This window comes from Choloepus didactylus, chromosome 4 (genome assembly GCF_015220235.1).
Source record: "Choloepus didactylus isolate mChoDid1 chromosome 4, mChoDid1.pri, whole genome shotgun sequence".
Taxonomy (NCBI): Eukaryota; Metazoa; Chordata; class Mammalia; order Pilosa; family Megalonychidae; genus Choloepus; species Choloepus didactylus.
The window spans coordinates 37,694,858-37,715,403 of NC_051310.1; the positions used below are offsets into that span (position 1 = coordinate 37,694,858).

Genomic DNA, 20,546 nt, shown 5'->3' on the forward strand with positions numbered 1-20,546 from the left:
CTTGTGTTGTACAGTCCTATGTCAAATTCTTTTTTAACATTTTAATTTTGAGATAATTTCAGACTTTGAAAAACCTTACAAAATAGTGCAAAGAACTCCCATATACCCTTCACCTAGATTCCTTAAATAACCACAGTACAATGATCACAATCAGGAAATTGGCATTGAGGCGATACTGTGATCTGCAGAACTTATTCAAATTTTGTCCTTTTCATGGTCCGGGATCCAATGTTGCTTTTATTTGAAATGTTTCCTTAAAGCCCTTTAATCTGGAACAGTTAGTTTCTCAGTCTTTCTTTGTGTTTTGTAACCTTAATACATTTGAAGAGTACTGGCTGGTCATTTCATAGAAAGTCCTTCACTTTAGGTGTGTATGCTGATTCCTCGCGATTATAAATCAGGTTATGCATTTTTTTGGTAAGAATACCATGGAAGTGATGTTGTGTCCTTCTCAGTGCCTCGTATCAGGAGGTACATGGTGGATTCACCCCATTACTGCTGATCCAGACATTTGGCTTCTTTAAAACTGTGGCTGTGCCCTTTCTTCTGGGGGTTGAGGCTTGTGTATTCAGGCTTGGGGTATACCTTTGTTCATTGGTGCCTAGGAGCTGAGTAACAGCCGTATACATGTGACTGCCCAGCCCCCAGAAGGGTAGGATGAAACTTAACATGAGTCAATGGATTTACTGACCAGTGGATTTGGTTACCAGTTGATTTACTTGAGATCTAGATGGGCAGACCAGATATTCACAAACCACTGAATCACAGTTAAAGAGGTGGCGTGGAGTGGTATGTGATATGTTTGCTGTGGGCCACAGTGGGCAGAGATGTTTTCTTGGAGCGAGGCTTCTAGATGAACAAAGAGCTCTAGCCTGACTTCTGCAGTTCACTCTGTAGGCAAGAATGTCTATTACAGGAGAGAATGGAGATGGAGCTGAACAAAAAGCAAAGTTGGGAATCAACCTGATCCATGTGAAAATGCAAAAATGGCAATATGGAAACATGTTTAAGTATTGTTCTATAGCATTGGGCTCATGCCCCTAGTGCAGTGCTTGTTATGGTTGTAGTCTTTCTCTTGAAATGGATGCTGTATTCCTCAAGGGCAAAGGTGATGTCATTCATGACCCTCGGAGGATGCCTGACACCAATGTGCCACAATTGTTGGAGTAAACTGAGAACTGAGCCATGTTTCTGAGCTAATTAGGAAGGATATAGCATCTCATTCTACACACCGTGGATGCTCAATACATATTACTGACAGAAAGGTTAGAAAAGTCTTATCTGGGTATAGCATCCACTGGTCAAGCCAGGAGGGGGTAGATGAGATCCAGGGGGGCAGTGAAGTGGTGGTGATGGGTGCAGGAGGGATAATCTGGATGTGAGGACAGGAGTCAGGGTCAAGTTGAAGTAAGTGTGGAGGGATAGAGAGCAGGGCCTCCTTGGAGGGAACTGAGAGCGGAATACCAAGAACATGGTAGGACGTTTTCAGTAGCTTGTAGTTGGCCCAGCCAGGGAAAATGAAAGAGAACATGGATGTTAAGAGTGCAAAGTTGGGAATAAACCAGATATTTTCTAAGTGGCTTAGCTGGACAAAAGAAGAAAAGAGTGTGGGAGAGGGAGGGTGGAAATTTGAGGAAACTGGAAGGGCATGAGGTATGGTTATGAAAAGAGTGGCAGGTGACGTCTGACCAGAGGGGTCAGGGGCATTGAGTAGGGGGACAGAAAGATTCCTGGCAGGGGATGAGTGTCTGACTAGATCCCCAACAAGAAACTGATTGTCAGGCTTGCTGTGGGAGGGCAGGAGAAAGGCCACCCTGATTTCACCACTGAAGTAGTGGGACTAGCGGCAATGTCAGGGGCAAAGAGGAGGTGAGCACTCGGGCAGAGGAGGGGAGCCTGGGAAGGGGGACCAGAGATCAGAGAGGCAAGGCAATGAGGTGGGATGAGGGTACAGACAAAGAAATAGGCATGGTGAAGAGGACATGGCAGAAGGTGGAAATGAAGCCTTCTCAGCCTTCCTTTGAACAACTAAGACTTTGAGTGTGAATCTCAGTTTTGGAAATGCATTTACTCCAGTCCTGCTCAACCAACCAGTGGGTATTAGGAGAGATGGGGAATGGGAAGTGGAGTTCCAACTTGGAAAAGGCTGAGTTGCTCATTTGATTTTGAACTTTATTTCCTGCTGGTTTGGCCATTTTCCATGTAGGACTCTCCACCCTTTCCCCACTTCCCTGTCCATGCAGCTTGTTGTGAGCTGGGCGCTGTGTAAGGGACACTCAGCAACTGCCTTCAGCAACTGCTTCTGGGGTGAAATGTGATAGTACTTGTTTTTATTGCTCCGTTACAAAGACCAAAATAATTAAGCAGATTTCATTTCAGTTAGAAGCAAAAACTATCCAGGCTAAAGGCTCTACCTGATAGGAACTAACCACCAGGCCCCAAGGCTGACACTGGGCTTTGTTGAGGACTGGAATGGGTCACTTGGCTTGGTTGTCTCTATGAATGGTTCTGACATCCCAGAATCACTTAGATTGGTGTGTGTATGTGTGTGTGTATGTGTGTGCATGTGTGTCAGTGTCCTTTTGGCCTTATACCAAATGGGGCATCAGTTGGGGTTTTCTGTGACTGCAGTTGATCCTATAGGACTAGTCATTTCCACCTCGGTGACAGAAAGCTCACATCATCATGGTCCTTTCCTGGGGTGTTTTAGAAAAAGGTTCAGTTTGTTTCGTTTCCAAGTGGAGGAAAAAGAAATTGTGCTAACATCCGGTTTTGCCTGCTATGCCACCCAGGAATGGAAAATCCAGCCATGTTCTGTTTCTTGTGTCATCCAGTTGCCCAGTAGCAGCTGACTTGGCCTATTTCTGGCCGAGTTCACACTGCTGATGGTCAAGGCCTAAGGGCACTGGCCTTGTTCTCATGGTGCATAATAGCCTCAGTAGCTTGGCAGATAGTTGGTTGTTTTCTGTTTCTTCCCCACCCCCACCCTTTCAATTCATTTCATTTCTGCTGTCCTCTTAATTTTAATCTTTCTTTTTTTAGGTAGTTGTTTTTTGTTTTATCTTTCGTTACCTTTCCCTCTGCAGTCATCTCCGTGATCTGGGGACCCGGCGTCCTTCAAGCAAGCCACTTCCGAAGAAGGTGAAAAGAAACCAAGATGATCTGCACCTCCTCCTCCTCCTCCTCCTCTTCCTCCTCCTCTTCCTCTTCCCTTGCCCGGGCCCCCTCCTGTGCGTGTGTTTCAGCCGACCCAGGAGCCTGGCTTGTGGAAAATCCTTCAGCGGAACTCACTTTGGCTCAGAGAAGTCTCCAGAATGGCCTAAGTTTGTGCAATAAGAAGATTTTTCTTTTTTTCCTTTTTAAAATTTTTCATCACATTTTCTTTAAATGTCTATGAGAAAGCACCCAGGTCAGGCTGGAATTGCTCTACAATAGAAATAACTGAACACAAACAAACTGACAAAAAAAAAAAAAAAAAAAAAGAGTTAACTATTTTATTTATTTCAATATTTAAAAGGAAAAAGTGCTGACGTTGCACAGTATTTTTGTTTAAAGTACCTTCTACTTCAAAAGTTAAAAGCAATGTTGTGAAGACGTGAAATCAGAACAGTACTTAATGTAGAATAAAGACCGACTATAACTCTGAGGGAAAATACCCTACATTTTTAATAAGAAAATAAAGATCAACTCTGCTCTCTCAGGCTTTTTAAAACGCCACTCATGTATGTGCTTTAGATATTTTTATTTCTGCGAGTTGGATGTGGTAAGTGAGGAGTGATCAATTGTTCTTTTATTTTCCCTTCTTCTTCAAAAGTCTATCGCAAGTGTTGGTGATGTGAAATGATTATGTGTTAAGGCTTGATTGAAATAAATTAGCCACAAAGGCTATCAGCAACGCCCCCCTTCACTGCCCCCCACGCCCCACCGTGGACAAGCCCCCTTTATCTGAAGGTCCAGAAGCTGCCTGCTCCTGGTAATCATGTCTGATGAGCCTAGTTCAGGAAGGAATTCCATTGAGTGATTGGATATATATCTCTGATAGTGAACAGATTCAAACACACACCGCTTTGTTTAAAATAATGCAGTGAAGAAAAGAAAAAGTTAAAAACTAAAAAATAAACATCCTTAGAGATGTCGCTCAACGACTCCTTCTAGAGGAGACTTGCAAAGGGAGCCTGCTGCTTAGCTGGCTTCGGGTGCCTGAGATTCCAGTGCTGTCCCCAAGGGTGAGGAAGGCAGAGCTCAGTGATGGAAACCTCAAATTCGGTTTCTGGTGGGGGTTAAGTGGGAGGGCGAGTATTCTAACATTTCCTTTTATGGTCACGTCGGTGAAAGAGTTAGTTATGACAAAATGTAATTCAACTTTGGGGCTGCTGCCTAGCGAAGGAGCTGGGCTGACCAGCGGGGCGACTGGGTTTCTTCTCCCAGTTTCCCAATAGGACATCTCTTACATGTGCATGTTCTTGAGTTCCCCTCAGGTGTAGCAGAGTTATAATAATAAATGCATAATCTAATGCTGGATAGTCTCATCAGAAAAGGTCCTTGAATCACAGTGTTACTGAAATGGTTCTGAGCAGGAGAATCTCTTTTTGCATTTGAGAAGGGCAGTTGGGTGGGCACAGACTGCCTGCCCACCCTTCCAGGTTTCCCATTAGAGGTCAGTCCTGGGGGGAGATCACCAAGAGGATCATTGTACCATTTTGTGTAGCCCTTTTCTGTGACATTTTCTGATAGAAAATGTCCCTTGTGGAAATGCTGATCATTATAACAATAATCTGCTCTCCAACCAACTTCCACAAATTATGACGTGTGTAGAATTGTGATAAAGCTTTGTCTAATGTAGGGTTTATATCAAGTTTGTGTAAGTTTCTGTTAAATAAAAGTCTGTTTCCAATGCTCCTATAGAATCTCTGTAAATTTTGCTTTACCAACCTCATCCGACATGAGTTAGATTTTCACACTGTCATATGGAAGGGACTACTGAAAGGATTCTGCCTACTTGCGTGCCTTGGATTTGCTGAATCCTATTATTTTATTTAGAAGCACAATCTAGAACAGCAGTTGCAACTGGCTAGGCTGACAGGTGATGGCATGGAATGTGAACAGTGCCCAGGGTGGGTGCCAGCACCCCAGCTCTGAGTCTAAGTTGCTGACATCCACCCATCATCACCACCACCACTCTCACCCTTTTCCTGGCCAAAGTGGATTTCTTGAGAGCCTGGTTATATGTAGAGCATTTCATATGCCTGTTCAGCATTGCCATCATACCATGCCAAGAATAGCAATTTTGCACAAAAATGCAAAATTTAGTATGTGTCTGTAAAAAGATGGGAGGTTGATATTTCAATTGCTTGAAAGGTGCTCTTGGTGTAACCTCTCCAAGCTTGCCAGTTGGTGCAGCTGGGAGCTGGATCCCCATGATAGGCTTTTGCTTGTGCCTGAAGGTGGACACTCTTCCTGATGGGTCTACTGAGCATTTCAGGCCAGATCTTGTCCTCTGAGCATTGCCAGCCCATGTGGGGGCCAGGTGGAGGGGAGAACGTGGCAGGGTACAGCTGTGATGTTGTGCTGCTGCTAGTGTGCTCTATCTTCTTTCAGAATGAGTGTCACATTATGACGTTCATTATGGACTTGATAAGTTTCCCTAGCAGTAAAAAGGGAGTTTTGCACATATATTACACACCACTCACTAGAGACACCAGACTCAATTCAGAGGTCACCTAGGAGATTAAATAGCTTCTTAGAAAGGAAGCAATTGCCTCTGAAATGTTCCCTCTATGCCGTGGTAAAGGGCACCTTGATTCTGATGGGCAAACACTCTACCTAAAGTGTGTCTCACCATATATGACCAAAGCTTTCTCTGTAGAGATTGTCTTTGGGCTGCTTCTAGGGACGAGAGGTCTGACAAGGAGTTGTGGCGTCAGCTTTGATAACTATGGCTAGAGAAGACCCAAGAGAATCAAATGTCCATTGTAGTGGGCTACGAGGGAAGGGACTGCCCATTTCAAATGTGAGTTGTTGGCAAAGCATGCACGTTCTTCGTGTCGGTAGATGGTCACTGACCAAGAGGGAGGAGAAAAGTGTACACGTGAGCCCAAGAATGAGGAAGAGAGGAAAAAATTACTTTCCCCACCTACTTGGAAACATATTAGTTAATATAAATGAGCTCTGGTGTTGAAATCCAGATGCCTACAGAGCAGATATCTTGAGTGATGCAGGTCAGGTGTGAGAAAAATGCCAGTAGCAGGGAGCTGGGGCACAGCCCAGATGCTGACTCAGCCTCAGGCCAGCAGGGAGACGATAGGGAGTGGTAGGGAGTGTGGAGCCAGAGAATACTTGTGCTCCAAGTGGGGCAGCAGCTGCTCAGCTCCGGGGATACTCCCTGAGGGGAATGCAGGCCTGGGGTTCTCAGGTGTTCTGGTTTTCCACCAGAGGCCTAAATTCAAAACTTTGGGTGACAGCTCTGCATTTTTAAATCTTGGCAATACATTAAAAACAAAAGCTGACAGTCAACTTTGTGTTAACCGAAACAAGCATGACTGGGAACCAGACGCCCATTGATGGCTTTGGGGCAGCTTTTCCCCACGGGATGGCAGATTGTAAGGTCTCAAGCAGAGGGTGAATTGCCTCCATCGAATTCCTTCATAAGAGCGGATCCTTGTCTTAACCTCTGGGTGCAAATGGTGGATTCCTGACCCAGAATTGTTAGGTGATGGGAATGAGCCTCTGGGCTGTTCTCTGGAGGGAGCTAGGTCATTACTCCACATGAGTTAGGGATTCAGGATGCTGTTTCAGTAGAAAACCTTCCCTGTCCATTCCCTTTCCTTCTGCAATTAGGTGAAAGATCACTTTAAGCTCTGGGTGGAGTTGTGTGGTGTGAAGTTTAGAGTCTATTATATCACACTCCTTTTATTACCCTTCTTTTCTAAGAGCCCTAATTACTCCATGCGAGCAGATCTGGGTTTGAGTTTTATTGTATGCCCAAACCAACAAATTCAGGACTTCCGTGATTTAAAAATTTGATTTAAATTTGTCTTTTAAGTATTTTGCATCTTATATGCATCTTATTTCAGAGGATACTTTGTGAGGGAGTCAGACCAGATTATCAGGATGCCAAGACTATTCACTTGGGACAGGATGTGCTTTCTTGTTTTGTTTTCTTTTGTTGGAGGGTGCAGGGGGTTCTGAATAAGCAATCTGTTTTCCTTGTGAATTAAAGCAGGGGCAGGAAAACTTTTTCTGTAAATATTTTAGGCTTTGCAAGCCATACGGTCTCTGTCACCAACTCCTGAGCTCTGCGGTTTTAGCACGATACAGCCACCGACGATATGTAAGCTAACAGGCATAGCTATGTTCCAATAAGACTTTTTGTTGTTGGCTGGATTTGGCCCATAGGTCATGGTTTGCTGATCCCTGATTTAGAAATAGAGGATAAAATAGTGGTAAACTGGTGTGTGTATGTGGGGGGGGGGGGCACATATTTAAGGCATTTTCTAAGCACGAGGACAAAGGAAAGAGAAGAATTTCACAGATGTAGGGCCAAAGGTGCATTTCACGATCATAACATAAGCTGTATTGAGGCCTCTATGTGATGATGTTTCACAGCCAAAAACCCTCACAAAATTCTAGAAAGCTGTCTACTAGATTTCCCAGTCTCAGTGCTGAGTCCAAACTGCAGCAGTGCAATGCTTGCAAAAGTTTCCATGAATAATCTAGCTGTAGCAGTGACTCTCTGAGGACGTGATGACTAATACCATTCATCTCTAGCAACTGAAGTAAGAAAAAAGGCCAACTGTAAAATAGTTATGAATTCACACAAATGGCTCCTATGGGCTAAGTGAACATAGTAGAATTTCGTCTGTATTAGGAAATGATAACGGACATTTAGTGCAGCCCAACTTGGGAGATTTGGAGTTGTTGCAGTTAAAGAAATGGTCTCTTCTGGTGACTACTGATTCTTCCGTGGCTGTGGCTCCCTGAAATTGTTAATTGTGGGATGTTGAGGATGTGGTTGAGATGCATTTCTTCCCTAGAACCTAGATTTTTGTTCTTAAAATCCCAACACTTCTGTCCCCACCCACCCCCATCTTACCTCACTCCTTTGTTTACTTCCCAAAAGAACCATAAGAATTTATTTTCCTCCTGGCATGGTGGACGAGATTCCTGATATCGGACCTACTGGAAAATTGAAATCTTCTTACTAATTGAAAATGGGATGATCTTCCAGGGTGGCCCCATGAGCTAGTCATGCTAGTCAGCAGCCATACCAGACTCATGGAAGAGATGCTCTTCAGCCATTGTTGGAGGATACTTGATTAAGTGTTTTGAGAGGATCTGTAACTTTTCACACCTCAGAGTACCTTTAGGTGGGGGTTTAGTGCTAAGTTTCCTGAGGTATCTCTAAGTTTCCTTCACATGACAGTGGTTGGGAACAGCATGTGAAACGTCTGCTGCATTTGCTCCAAGATCCACCCTGTGGTCTTACCGGAGGCCACCCAGTGGTCAGTTTTCAGGCATGGATTAGAAGGAAAGTGTTCTTTAGACTGAAATGTCGTGTAGGGAGCACAAATCCCTCACTTGCCCGATCTTTTCTTATACCACAGTAGTTAACATTTTGTTTGGAGGTGAAACAGTGGTCATTAATGGATTAGCACCAAACTGATGGATGCAATTCTGTTGACTGTCATATTAGTGATCACCCGAAGAGGTATAATCATAGCTGAAATGGATCTGGAGGTCCTAGTGGTGCACTAGCTGAAAGATGGTTGTGTAGTTTATTTTTAAATAAGCACGACACCAGGCTGTGCTGCATTGGAAATAACATGTAAGAGCTGGGAAGTAATTCTCCAGCTCTGTTTAATATTTGATGCCACCCTGTTAGAATTAGCTGGGCAGGATCGTGGAAAAAACAGAAAGTGCAGTAAAGATTATTAACAACAAATTTAAAGGGATGAACAATAAGCTCCTTAAGGGGAGGTTAAAAAGGTTTTGGAGTTGTTTAATTTGGGGAAGAGAAAACTTAGGAGTCAATAACTGTCATTATGTGTATTATTGAGTAGAGGACATGGACCAGTTAGTTTCTGCTTGCAGGGAGGACAGAAGGTGTTTAGAACAAGGTGGAAAACAATTTTTTAGACACCAAGAATTTTGACTCTTGAGGCTGATAGGGAAGTCACCAACAGCTTAGCATTTCTCTTGTGTGGAATTAGGGGTCTGGGCTGGGTGACCTCTTGGTCCCATCGAGCTCTGTAATGCTTTGAATTGTGGCTGGGTGACCTAAAAGAGTTATTGCCTAACTCACCCCCAGGGAGTGGGAAACATGGGGGAAATTCACTTCATGAGTGTATATTACAATCATTAACTAAAATTACATTTCTAGGTTTGTTTCTATTCATACTGAAGCAATGTCCCAAGCCTTTTGTCGACTCCCATTGTTTTGGCAGTGTGAGACACCAGCTGGAAAGTGAATGCAGTGGCAGGGGGCACTTTCCTCTATGGAAAACACCCGGTATATGAAAAAGGAACTGTGAGAAGCAACTAATGAGAAGGACAGAAAGGCCCCAAAGCCACAAGGTAGAAATGGTTCTACTGCAAACTCCATCTGAGTTCCACTCCGGTTCTCGTCTCACTGGTTTCCACCACATCCAGTATCATGCCTGGGGCATGAATTTCATAACTGCTCATAGGACCTGGATATTATTCTCAGTTTGATTTTGATTGAACGACCTTACTGACATTCATAGTTGTCTACTCTCTTCTCCCCAGTTTAGTGGGGGAAGGAAAAGTCTTATTATTTCTCAATGAAAAATTGGAGCCTGCTTGGGAAAGGAAGTGATCAGGTTTCCTTCTAAATAGTTCAGAAAAGAACTCCTATAGAATAATTTTGCTCTATGTTGGAATGAAAGGAGTAGCAAGTATTGTAATATAGTGTGAACTGAAATTTCTATGGACCAGAATTATAAAGGAAGTGGAGAATGGAGATAGGTTGTCTTAGGGGTGAAGGAGGAGAGAAAAGGAATTATTAGCATTTGTACTGAAACTTGTAGGTGACTAAGTTATGGATTCAGAAAGGATGGCAGTTTGTAATCCTGAAAACTTCTTAAGTTAAAATAGACTTTAAAATAGATCAATACATTTTGTTCATATAGTGTTGCTTTGCATAATGTCCCTCCATTTATTGGTTTGCTTTATACTACTGATCAATTTATCAAGCATTATTGAATACCTCTTATGCTGCCAATACTTAGGCTTGGTTCTACAGGGCATAAAAGAGAAGAAAAGAGGAATTGGAACAAACTTTGAAGGATACGTTCAATGTGCTAATCACTGGGTCTAGGACTTTTCTAGATGTTAGCTTGTTAAAGCCATATAACAGCCCTTTCGGGTTAAGATTACTATTCCTATTTTACAGAAATGAAAAAAATGGAAATTGAGGCTCAGAAACTTTGAACTGACAAAGGTAGTGGTGACAGCTGGTAAGGTCCTGTTTTTCAAACTGAGGGTTTTTTGGCTCCAAAACTCTTTCCACCTTATAAGCCATCTCTTCTGTGCTTAACAGATTATTCAAGGCAAGACCATTTATAATTAAGTGCCAACCTGGTGCAAAGTGTGAATGCCTGATGGGATCAGCAGGGGAGTTACCAGCACAAGTGGAAGTAGTGGGAGAAGTCCTCGTGGAACGATGAGTAGAGCTGGGGTGGGCAAAGAGGAGAAGGCAGGGCACTGGAGATGTAACAGCCTGAGTAAAAGCTCAGAGCTGTGAGCTGGTCCAGTAGGTTTGGAGCCAGAGCAGAGAGGAGTGTGAATGGAGTGGTGAGAACTTGTGCCTATGTAAATGGCATCCCCAATGAGGTGGGGCTGGATATGCAACTGAGGAAATAGGAAGAGTTGGAAGTAGGGCATCCTCATGGGTTCTGGAGCAGGATGAAGGGGATGTTTAGGGTGGTCATGTAAGAAGAGCCCAGTTGGGCATGTCAGGAAGTTTGGGTTTGTTTATTCTCCTGACCAGACGCCTCTGCTCCTGCTGTGGTTGTGGGATTCCCGCCCTCGTAACAGAACCCGTGCATCCTGAATTCTGTGTGATACTTGTCCAACTGCTAAAATGTTCATCTTGCTGAGTATCATGGGTGCTTTCCACCAAGAGTTATTCTGACACCAGAGAGACTGAGATTACACTGCCTTTGGGTCTGGGATGCATTTGGGGAGGACTGGAAGCTGTCCTGGGAGGCTGGATGGCCCCACGGAGATTTGTATCCAAAGAGGCCATTTTAAATTTGGGGTCAAAAATCTATGATAGCCCCTCTAGTCAAGTAGGAGAGAGGTCTTATTTGAAAAGTACCCTTTAGACTGGTAAGTCATTGAGTGTCATGTGAAGAAAAGTGAGAAAATGAGGTTCAGATGTTGGCCACTGCCTTTGTTTGAATGTAGAAACCGCTTGCAGCATGATTGTCTGGGTACCCTTAGATGATTTGCATCTTTGAGGAATCAAGAAGTCCTGAAATTGCAACCCCTAAGCCATCATTTCCATTCGTATCACCGATTCTCTCCTCTCCCCACTTCACCTTATTCATGGGTTCCTCAAGCACCTCTAGGACTGAATGATGTACAGCCACGTGTAAGAAATATGGATTGTAAATCCAAAGAATATGGGCCACTTCTGCCACAGTGGCCAAGAATGGCTGAGGCTTCCCCACATGCTAAATGATAGTAGCTGCTCTTTCAATGCAATCTTCTAGCAGCCTTGTCAGAAGTTATGGTCCCCATTTAGCAGATGAGTTAACCAAACCTCAGATGGGTTAAGTGACTTGGCCAAGGCTACTCAGAAGTGGTAGGACCCGGACTAGACTCCAGGCTTCTCTCTGAGCTTGAGTGAGTGCATTTGCCACGGCATACTTGCTTATAATGTTTAGTGACAATTGTCTTGGCTTAGGCATGGCTAAAGGTGTCAGGGCACTGGACTGAAAAGGTTATCTGACAGCACAGATTTAAAACTCACAATAGAAGAATATCCACTTTCCCCCTAAGAAAAGGAAAAAAAAAAATCAGATGCATTCCTCTGCAGTCCCCTTTCTCCCCCTCCTCCACCCCTGCCATCATTTGTGCAACTTCTGGGCTGGGTACAGGGCTGTCTCACTGAGGTCTTGCAAAAATACCTTTTTTTTTTTCCTTCATCTGCCTTCTGATTGTAATGTTTGTGTAGGTTGGTACAGTCTGTGTTCTGAGGCTATGTGTTAACTGTGCATTTAGTGCAATGGGGCAATGTTCTGTGTCTGTCTCATGTACTCACCGACATCACCCAATACCGGCTTGAAATTGCACTGTGTGCTCTCCAGGTCTGCCCCTGATGACTGTATTATGTATATCACAGGCAGCCCTTGGAGTTGATTTTGCCCTGCAGAGGTTGTGAAGGTTGGTTTTAAAAGCAGTCCCTGCCTGGTGATTTGTGCACAGGGAGAGAGATCTTCTGATATAGCAGCATGCCCTCCCTGCTCCCTTACCATGAGTTCCAGGAAACCCTCTGCAGCTTGCCCTCCCCTCCTCCCCCGGGTCTTTCTGGTCTCCCTGCTGCGCTAATAACAGCTCATTTCTGCTGCATGCCTCATTTGGGGGAAGAGCACTCCAGGGCTCCAAAAACGTAGGGAGGGAAATTAAGGACAGTTGGCCAAATGAGTCAGCCTGTTGCCACTGAGACTGCCATCTTGTCTCTGCCCCTGGAGAGCCTCCCAGGCAGTCCCCTGCGCCTTGTTCCAGGACTTACTGGGAAAGAGCTCCCCCACCTGGGCTTTTCCTCTGTACCAGGTGGTGGTGATGTCAACTTGGTACAAAAGGTGCAAAATAGCCTCAGTTCTCTACCCTCATTATCTCATTGAACAACCTTGTGCGATGGGTGTTGGTCCCATTTTACAGCTGATAGAACTGAGGTTGAGAAAGGCTAAGTAACTTGCCTAAGATTGGGCAAATGCACATGTCTATTTGCCTTCACAGCTTGTGTCCTTTCCTTTATAGACTTTGTCCAGGGAGTGGGACCCCTCCCACATCTTCCCCTTCCTCCCTTAGGCCAAGGACTCCAGGTTTCGGTTCATTCATTTTTTTCTTTTAATAATTTTTTTTTTTTTAATTAGAGAAGTTGTAGGTTTACAGAAAAATCCTGTTTTCTGTTCATTCTTGTTTCCCCTCATCCAACTTTCTCTGGCGAACCTCAATTTTCCTGATTTAACAAGAGGCCTGCTGACCTCTGCTCCCCCCATCCTGGCTGCAAGTCCTGTTACCCATTGGTGGGTCAGCACAGTGGGGTTAAACCAGTGTGCTAATGAAGGTCAGGGCAAACTGGGTAATTGCAAAGAACTGCCCTGGCCAGGCTCGCCTGTTCTGGGCAACAACCTGTGACCTTCTCAGGTGACTGTGAGCCTGTCAGGAGGGGAGCAGAGAGCTCCTTCCCACTCCTAGGCAGGGCACTTTCCTGGGGATTTCTTTGCCTCTCATTACCTCATTTTAAAGCCACAGGCATCATCTGGTTGACCTGCTTCAAAAGAATTTCAGCATCTTTCTTTGCAAATAATGAATCCAACTTGGTATTAGTTAAATGGTCTTGAAAATTCCAGGATGTCATTTTGGTGAGAATATTACCTTAAAAAAATTACTACTTTTTCCTTTCCCCCTGTCTTCTGCCTCTCCCCATCGCTCAAACAGGAGAGTGCTGCTTCTTAGAGAAGACTTCTTTCTGTGAAAGCCTTGTAGAGCTGGAAGTTCTGGAAATTTCTCCCTCCCAGGAGGCTGGGAACTAGAGGGCTGGGTGCAGAGCAGTAGGTACCTGGCAATATTTTGGTTCCGGGTTCTGATGTAGATTCATCCTTCCAGAAGCCTCTCTCAGTGAGGAGTCGGTCAGCTGGCCGAGGCTGCAGGGGCTCTTGTGTGCTGTGGTAGCTGAGCCGGGGAAGGAGCAGCCCCAGGAGCAGAATGCCAGGATTCCAGGTTCCCACCCACCCCAGATTCCAGATCTCCATCTACCCCCATCCTGGGCTGCACTTTCTCAAAGGCCAGTGCTGTGGGGTGGAAAGACTTAGGAGACCCGAGTTAAGAGTCCCAGCTCTGCTGCTACCTTGCCCTGGAACCTGGAGAAAGTCTCTTCACCTTTTGGGGGCTCAGTTTCCTTCTGTGTTGGTTTCCTTCTGGGGTTGGACTACGTGGTTTTCAAGATTCACTCTGCCTCTGACAGTTTGAGGTTCTGAGTTGATCAAGTAAGGAACGTGTAAAGCTGCTATCCCATTTTAGAAACATGTCTGCATTCTAACCGGGACATTTTGGAAGCCAGTTTGTAAGCCATTGGAGAAAGCTCAGTGGTGGAAATTTAAGGCACTGGTACAGGGGTCTGTAGAGGGGAGATGCCATTTTATATCCACCCCACTTCTCCCCACCCATGACCAGTCATGTGGAGACAGATATGTCCCCATCCACCCACATCTGTGACTGCCTCTGACCCCCGCCTCGCTCCCATCTCGCCTTGATTGAAGAGGCAGATGGAGAGCCAGCTTGGTTAGGGTTAGACAGGGCCTCTTCTATGGTCCAGAACACCTGTTGGGTGCACGGCTGGTGGAGAATCCTTGGTCTTTCCCAGCTCTGTCCTTACAGAGGTCAGACCCCATTGTCCCAGAGGCTGGGCCCATTTCAGACAAGGTTGGTTTGGCCATGGGTGCTGCCCTACCCTAGGCTGTTGGGTGCAGAGAAGAGGCCTTAGGCAGCTGATCAGAAAGAGGAGAAACTGAGGCATTGGGGAGTCATTGCCAAGTCGACAGAGCTCCCTGGGGGGCCGTGCCAGGCCGAGTCGGCGGACCCCCAGTTGAGGGCTTGTTTCCTCACCCATCTCCTCCTCCTCCTCACCCCTTTCCTAGACTACTTCTCAACTTTCAGTCTTAGGGAGAGAATTAATTTCCAGCTCCTCACCTTTAACTCCCTGTGGGTGGGGTTTGGAGATTGCCTGCCTCGACCTGGTTTTGCCTTGGGGTGATCCAGGGAGTGCCTTTAATCTGAGATCCTAGCTGGGTGGTTCTTGTCACAGCCATCCTTCCCAGCACTCATGCTCCCCTCAAGGGCGGCTTGGAGTGTGGGCAGAGGACAGGATGGTGATGGAGAGGAAAGTGGGGCCCCAAGGCAGCTGGGCATCGTCTTCTGCCCCAGCCCTGACTTGGCAGGCCACCAAGTGCTCTCTGGAGAGCTGCTCAGCCCCTGGCCTCCTTGGGCCAGAAGGGTCTCCCCACTGTCTGTCACCTGTGGCCGGGTGGCATGGTGGTTGCCAGCATGGATATTCGAATAAGATGTGGGTTTGCATCCTGCCTCTGCCACCCCCTTGCTAGGTTGTCTTGAGTCAGTTACTTAAGTTCTCAACTTCAGCTTCTTCTAGAAAATGGGAACGATACTACTGGAGTCAGAGGCTGTTTTAAAAATTAAGTGAGGAAGTGTATTAGAAGTGCCTAGCCTATAGGAAGCACCCCAATAAAGTGAGCTATTGTTTTTACTAACACTAATACTTAACCACTCTCCATGAGTCAGACAATTGAGTGTCTACATCTTTTTAAGAATTTGGTTGGGATTCTCATTGTGTCTCCCAAATAAGCAAGGACCAAAATGTCTTTTCCTGGTTCTTATTCTCCTAATCAAACCAATTCCTTCTGGCTTTTTCCTTGGTTCCCACCTTTTTTTCTTTTCTTTCCCACTCTGCTTCCACCCCTAGCTTTACTTATTCCTCCTCTTTCCTCTTCCTCCTCTTCTCACTTTATCTCTCCTCTCTGTTCTCACTATTCTGCAACCTAGAGTGACCTGTGTGACCTCCTTTCTCTACTTATTCATGATCCAAGGGGCATCCTGGAGTTCCTGGTGCTATCCACTGGTTTCTACTAGCTATGAGTTCTATCTCTGTCTCCCACGAGGACAGTCCCCGACCAAGGGTTCCTCTCCTGGCTGGCAGGATCCCCACCATCTCTTGAGAGGGTAACTTCTCCATAGTGATCTTTCCTTAACTTGGATCTTTCTTACATTCTATTCTTTGGGTTCCCAACCACCATGGCAAGTGGATATACAAGTCTGGAACTCGGGAGTGATTAGTGCTGGAGATTTAAACTTGGGGATTATAGGTATATAGATGGTATTTAAAGGAAGTGAGTCTAGCTAGAAAAAAGAGCCAGGAGTGAGAAGGGGCAGCCAGAGAAGTGGGTGGAGGACAGGCCAGTGTGTGGAGGAGTGAATGGGCAGAAAAGGGAGACGGAGGGTGCTGACCTTTCCAAGGAGTCGTGCTGTAAAGAGGAGCAGAGGAATTGATGCTAAATGGAGGGGGAGGCTTGGTCAGGAAGGGTCTCTTTGGAAGATGGGAGCTTTTATAGCATTTTTGCATGCTGGTAAAGTGGTCTCCTAGAGAGAGAGAAATTGACCATGTAAGGGACAGAAGGAGTAATAGCAGGAGCAAATTTCTCAAGGAGATGTGAGTAGCTGGGATCCAAGCGTGAGTAAGGGATTGGCCTTGGGTAGGAGCTGGGATAGTGCATTCCTGGTAATAGGAAATAGGAGGGAGGCCAGGTGCACAGAGCAGGTGGGAGTAGTGTAAAGAAGATCAGATCATTTTATTCTGAGTGCTTATATATTTTTCAGTTAAATAAAAGAATGTGAGGATAAGGGATGGGGGCTTTGAGAAGATGGAGGGATGTATGGGATGTGGGAGAATGATATGATCAGGGAAATATGGGGGCAGTGCCAAGTTTGGGGTCATGATTTACTCTGAGACCAGTTAGCATGTGGTATATTTTTTCTGCTTGTATACAGGCAAAGAGCAGGTGGATAATTGGGCTGAACTGGAGATAGGTAAGTAGGACAGAGGGAGAGAGGAGTGAGCAGATATATGCAAGAGTATGATATTAGGGTTGGAAATGGCATCTAAGATGGGTGCATGAGGTGGAGAGAAGTGGTAGGGTCAATGGATTGGAACTCCTGACAACATTAAAGAATTGATAGTCTTCGTTTCACAGTCCTGAATAAGTTGGGCCAAGCTGGCTATCGCTAATTGTCTCTTTTTTTATTTTGGCTTAGGTACATCCATCTTTAAAAAGTTGAATAGACACTATATTAGAAAATGGTGAAAAGCAAGGCTTGTTCTGGGGCTCTTAAATTCATTTATTATTGAATGAGTCAATTTAATTAGGTTGCAAAGATATACAATAGCTCATAAGGACACAATGGAAACCAAATCTTAAATCTTTCTTTCTTTAGATCAGTTGTTGCATTCCTCAAACACTGGGATGGGCATTTGCGTTTTTATTGAATGATGCAAAACAAGTGTTCTAAGTGCTTTATCATCTAAAGGATCTCATCTTGGGGAGTGAGTGTTGCCTTTCTCAAGCTGCAGAGAGGATGCTAAGGACTCTTATTTATGCAAGAGACCCATGGCAAACAGAACTGCTATCAGGAAGACAGCTGATGTCTGGACACTGGCCAGTATGGATTGATATCCTTTGCACTCAACAACCACAGGACCATCTGAAAGACTTAAGAATATTTTGACAGTAGGCTATGAGATTGAGAGAGATACAGACTTTCTGGGAATGGGAATTAAGGGTTTTCCAGTTGAGCAACACAGTAGCACATACCCTATTGCCCTCACAACAAAACAATGGGGTAGGCGGGAACGGTTTTAGAGTCCTCATTTGACCAGGTACACATGGGATCGGAGTGGCTGGTGGATTTGCTGGTGGCCCCCCACACAGACCAGCCTGCTGATACGCAGGAGAGGCTGGGAGGAGGGGAGTCACCAAACGTGGCCTGAGACCCCATCAGAATTACCTCAGGACACTTGCTATATAGGCAGATGCCCATCCACTCCAGGGCTGGTGAACCAGAAGCTTTGGGGCCTGGGGATCTGCATGTTTAAAACTGCTCTCCTGGTGATTCTTGTGCACTCACAAATTTGAGAGTCTTTGGGCAACCAGAATGGCATTGCCAAGACCTGGGGATCTGTGAAGACCAGTGACTGACCATTGAACTCTGTGGTCCTTGTTCTCCAAGGAAACATTCCCCATCAAAGGATACAGTGGAAGAGATATGGGTGCTTGGGGTAGTGTTGGAAGGAAGAGAGCAGAGAAGGGTCTTCAGAGGGATTGAGAGAGGTAGGTCAGGAGTGGGCAGCAGTGGTTAAGAACCTAAACAAAGGAATCTGATTCAGGATCAGCCCACACAGGACCTCATCCCCAAAGGAATGGCAAAGGACCTGCCATCCTGGTTCTAGCCATGGTACTGTGTCCCTGATGGTGGCCATGAGGGGCCTCTCTGGGAGGTACATGGGCTTCCTTCCTGACGTTGTTTTCTGAGGTGTTACCGCACAGATGCTGAGGCCCTCTCTGGGTTTGGAGTCAGGCAGACTCCAGGGAGTAGCTGTGGGACCCCAGTGAGGTTCCTCCTCTTCTTGGCACTTGGTGTTCCTTATCCTTAAATTGGAGAGCAGAAGGTGGCTTCTCAGAAGTGGGGCCATTTGGCCTGAACTTCAAGGATGAATAGACGTTCCAAGGGTAGACCAATGGTGGAAGTGGTATTTCATATATTTTATTCATATATGAATTGATGGATTCACTCATTCGATGACAGTTGTCTTGGTGGAGAGGTGGGGAGGGAAGTCAGATTAGAGAGAATGAAGATGGAGTGGCTGTCCCAGAAAGGGCAGAGTGAATTTGGGGCAGTGTATCTCAAAATTTATAATGTACACAAATCACCTAGGGACCTTGTTAAAATGCATATTTTGATTCAATAGATGGGTCTTTCTAACAAGCTCCCAGGCGGTGCTGCCAGTCCATGGACTGCACTTTCTGCAGACAGAGCGTGGGAAACCTGTTTGACAGGTGGGGCTATGAAAGGAAGTGGAGGACACAAGCCAGAGGGACCTTTGTGTGTGAAAGTCGAAAAAGAGCATTTGGGGGGAGTAATCCTCTGTGTGATGGGCACATAGGTTGTAGTGGCGCTGGGGTCAGTGGTCAGGAAAGAAGGTGAATCTAAGAAAGGCAGTTGTGACCGGATGGCAAAGAGGCTTGTGATGCTAAAGGGCTTGCTTCATGCTGTGGGCAATGAGAGATACAGGGATTACTTGAGAAGGGGTGGGCTGATACTTCATAACTGATGAAGTAGAAAAAGTATCAGCCATCGTTTAAAAATAAATCCTATTTTAGAAAGGGTCTTTCGGATTGTTTTCTGTGAAAACAGAATTATGTGACTGTATGAATAGTGTCTGTTGGTTCAACCACAAAAAGCAGGCTACCATTTGGTTTACAGTCCTAGTTGCTTTGTTGTTGTTGTTGTTTTTGTTTAGAGGACAGAGACAGAGAGGTTTCAATTTATTTCAATAAAAGTATATTGCCATGGTAGTAGATGGATGGGATACATACGGAGAAGAGAAAAAAGATTTTTTTGTTGTGTGTGTATTACATTGCCATGGAGCAAAATATCATTAATGAATATTTATGGATGAATCCCCCTTAATAAGTACAATGGGGGAATAGAGAGAATTGAAAAGTTGCAACACCTATCTGAATTATGTTTGCCATCAAAGCACACTGACTATTTGTTCTTAGTAAAAATGTCCTTTTTTTCCTTTGATATACTGGGTATAACATCCTACATGTGGACAAACTCCTAAGTCATTGAGGATGATGAGTTATCCCGGTTCTGAATAACATCTAAGGCTGATGGAAATTGTCTCATTCCCCAAACTTAACCCAAATAAAACAAAAACGGTTTGAGAACTGTATTATAGCAGACAAATGGAAAAATTTTTCTCCCTATGTGAGAAACAGCTCAAGGTAGTTCTAGGTTTGGCTCTGCTCTACTCAGTTATTCACTAGTGGAGGCTCTGCCATCTTCAATATGTGCTTTCCAAGATCTTGCTTGAACTGGCACATTCCAGGATTATTTATGGCTATTTTGAAGATGGGATCGTTAATCCGTTCCTTCATTTATTACCAAGATGGTAAATTCAAGGCAACAGGAATTCACTTGATCAAAAGAAGTTTTCAGCCCCAAAGCATTGTTTGTGTGGTTCCATGACTGGTCCCTGTTGCTACAGGCCTTTAACTGTTTTCTGGAGCTTTGAGGAAGATGTTCCTGTAGTTCTTGCCGGTTGTTCAAAGCTTTTGTGGGAAGATAGCGCCCTAGAATGTCTCACTCCATCATCTTGATTTGGGTGGGGCCTCTTGTGTTTTCACAGGGTCTCTGACTCACAGGAAGGAAAACAGGAATTAAATATTTGATTGGTGACCCCTTAATTCTCACTTGAGGATTTAACATATTAAGCTTAATAGTTTCTAATTCAGAGATAGCAACAAGGTTTTTTTTTTTCTTGCATGCAAACTCATAGACTAGTAATGGCTGCTTGGAGTTCTGTGTTGTGAAGGATCCTGAGGTCTCATCCATGCAGATTGGAAGAGAATGTTGAATTGACTAGTGATGTCTGCCATGAGTATGGGATCAAATAGTGGCATGTGTGCCACATATTTAGCTATGCCTGAAGGAGGTCAGATTTC

General features: G+C 44.9%; 1 protein-coding gene across 2 annotated transcripts in view; it reads left to right on the forward strand.

The window, feature by feature from the left end:
* DPF3 (double PHD fingers 3) overlaps positions 1 to 20,546 on the forward strand; it is a 286,531-nt gene that overhangs the window by 229,083 nt on the left and 36,902 nt on the right. The window contains exon 10 of one of the 2 annotated variants that reach the window (XR_005216293.1): positions 3,087 to 3,482. The exons of the other annotated variant lie outside the window; for it this stretch is intronic. The gene's annotated coding sequence lies outside the window, so the exon portion shown is untranslated. Of the gene's footprint in view, positions 1 to 3,086; positions 3,483 to 20,546 lie in introns of those variants that run through there. 2 annotated transcript variants of the gene reach the window in all.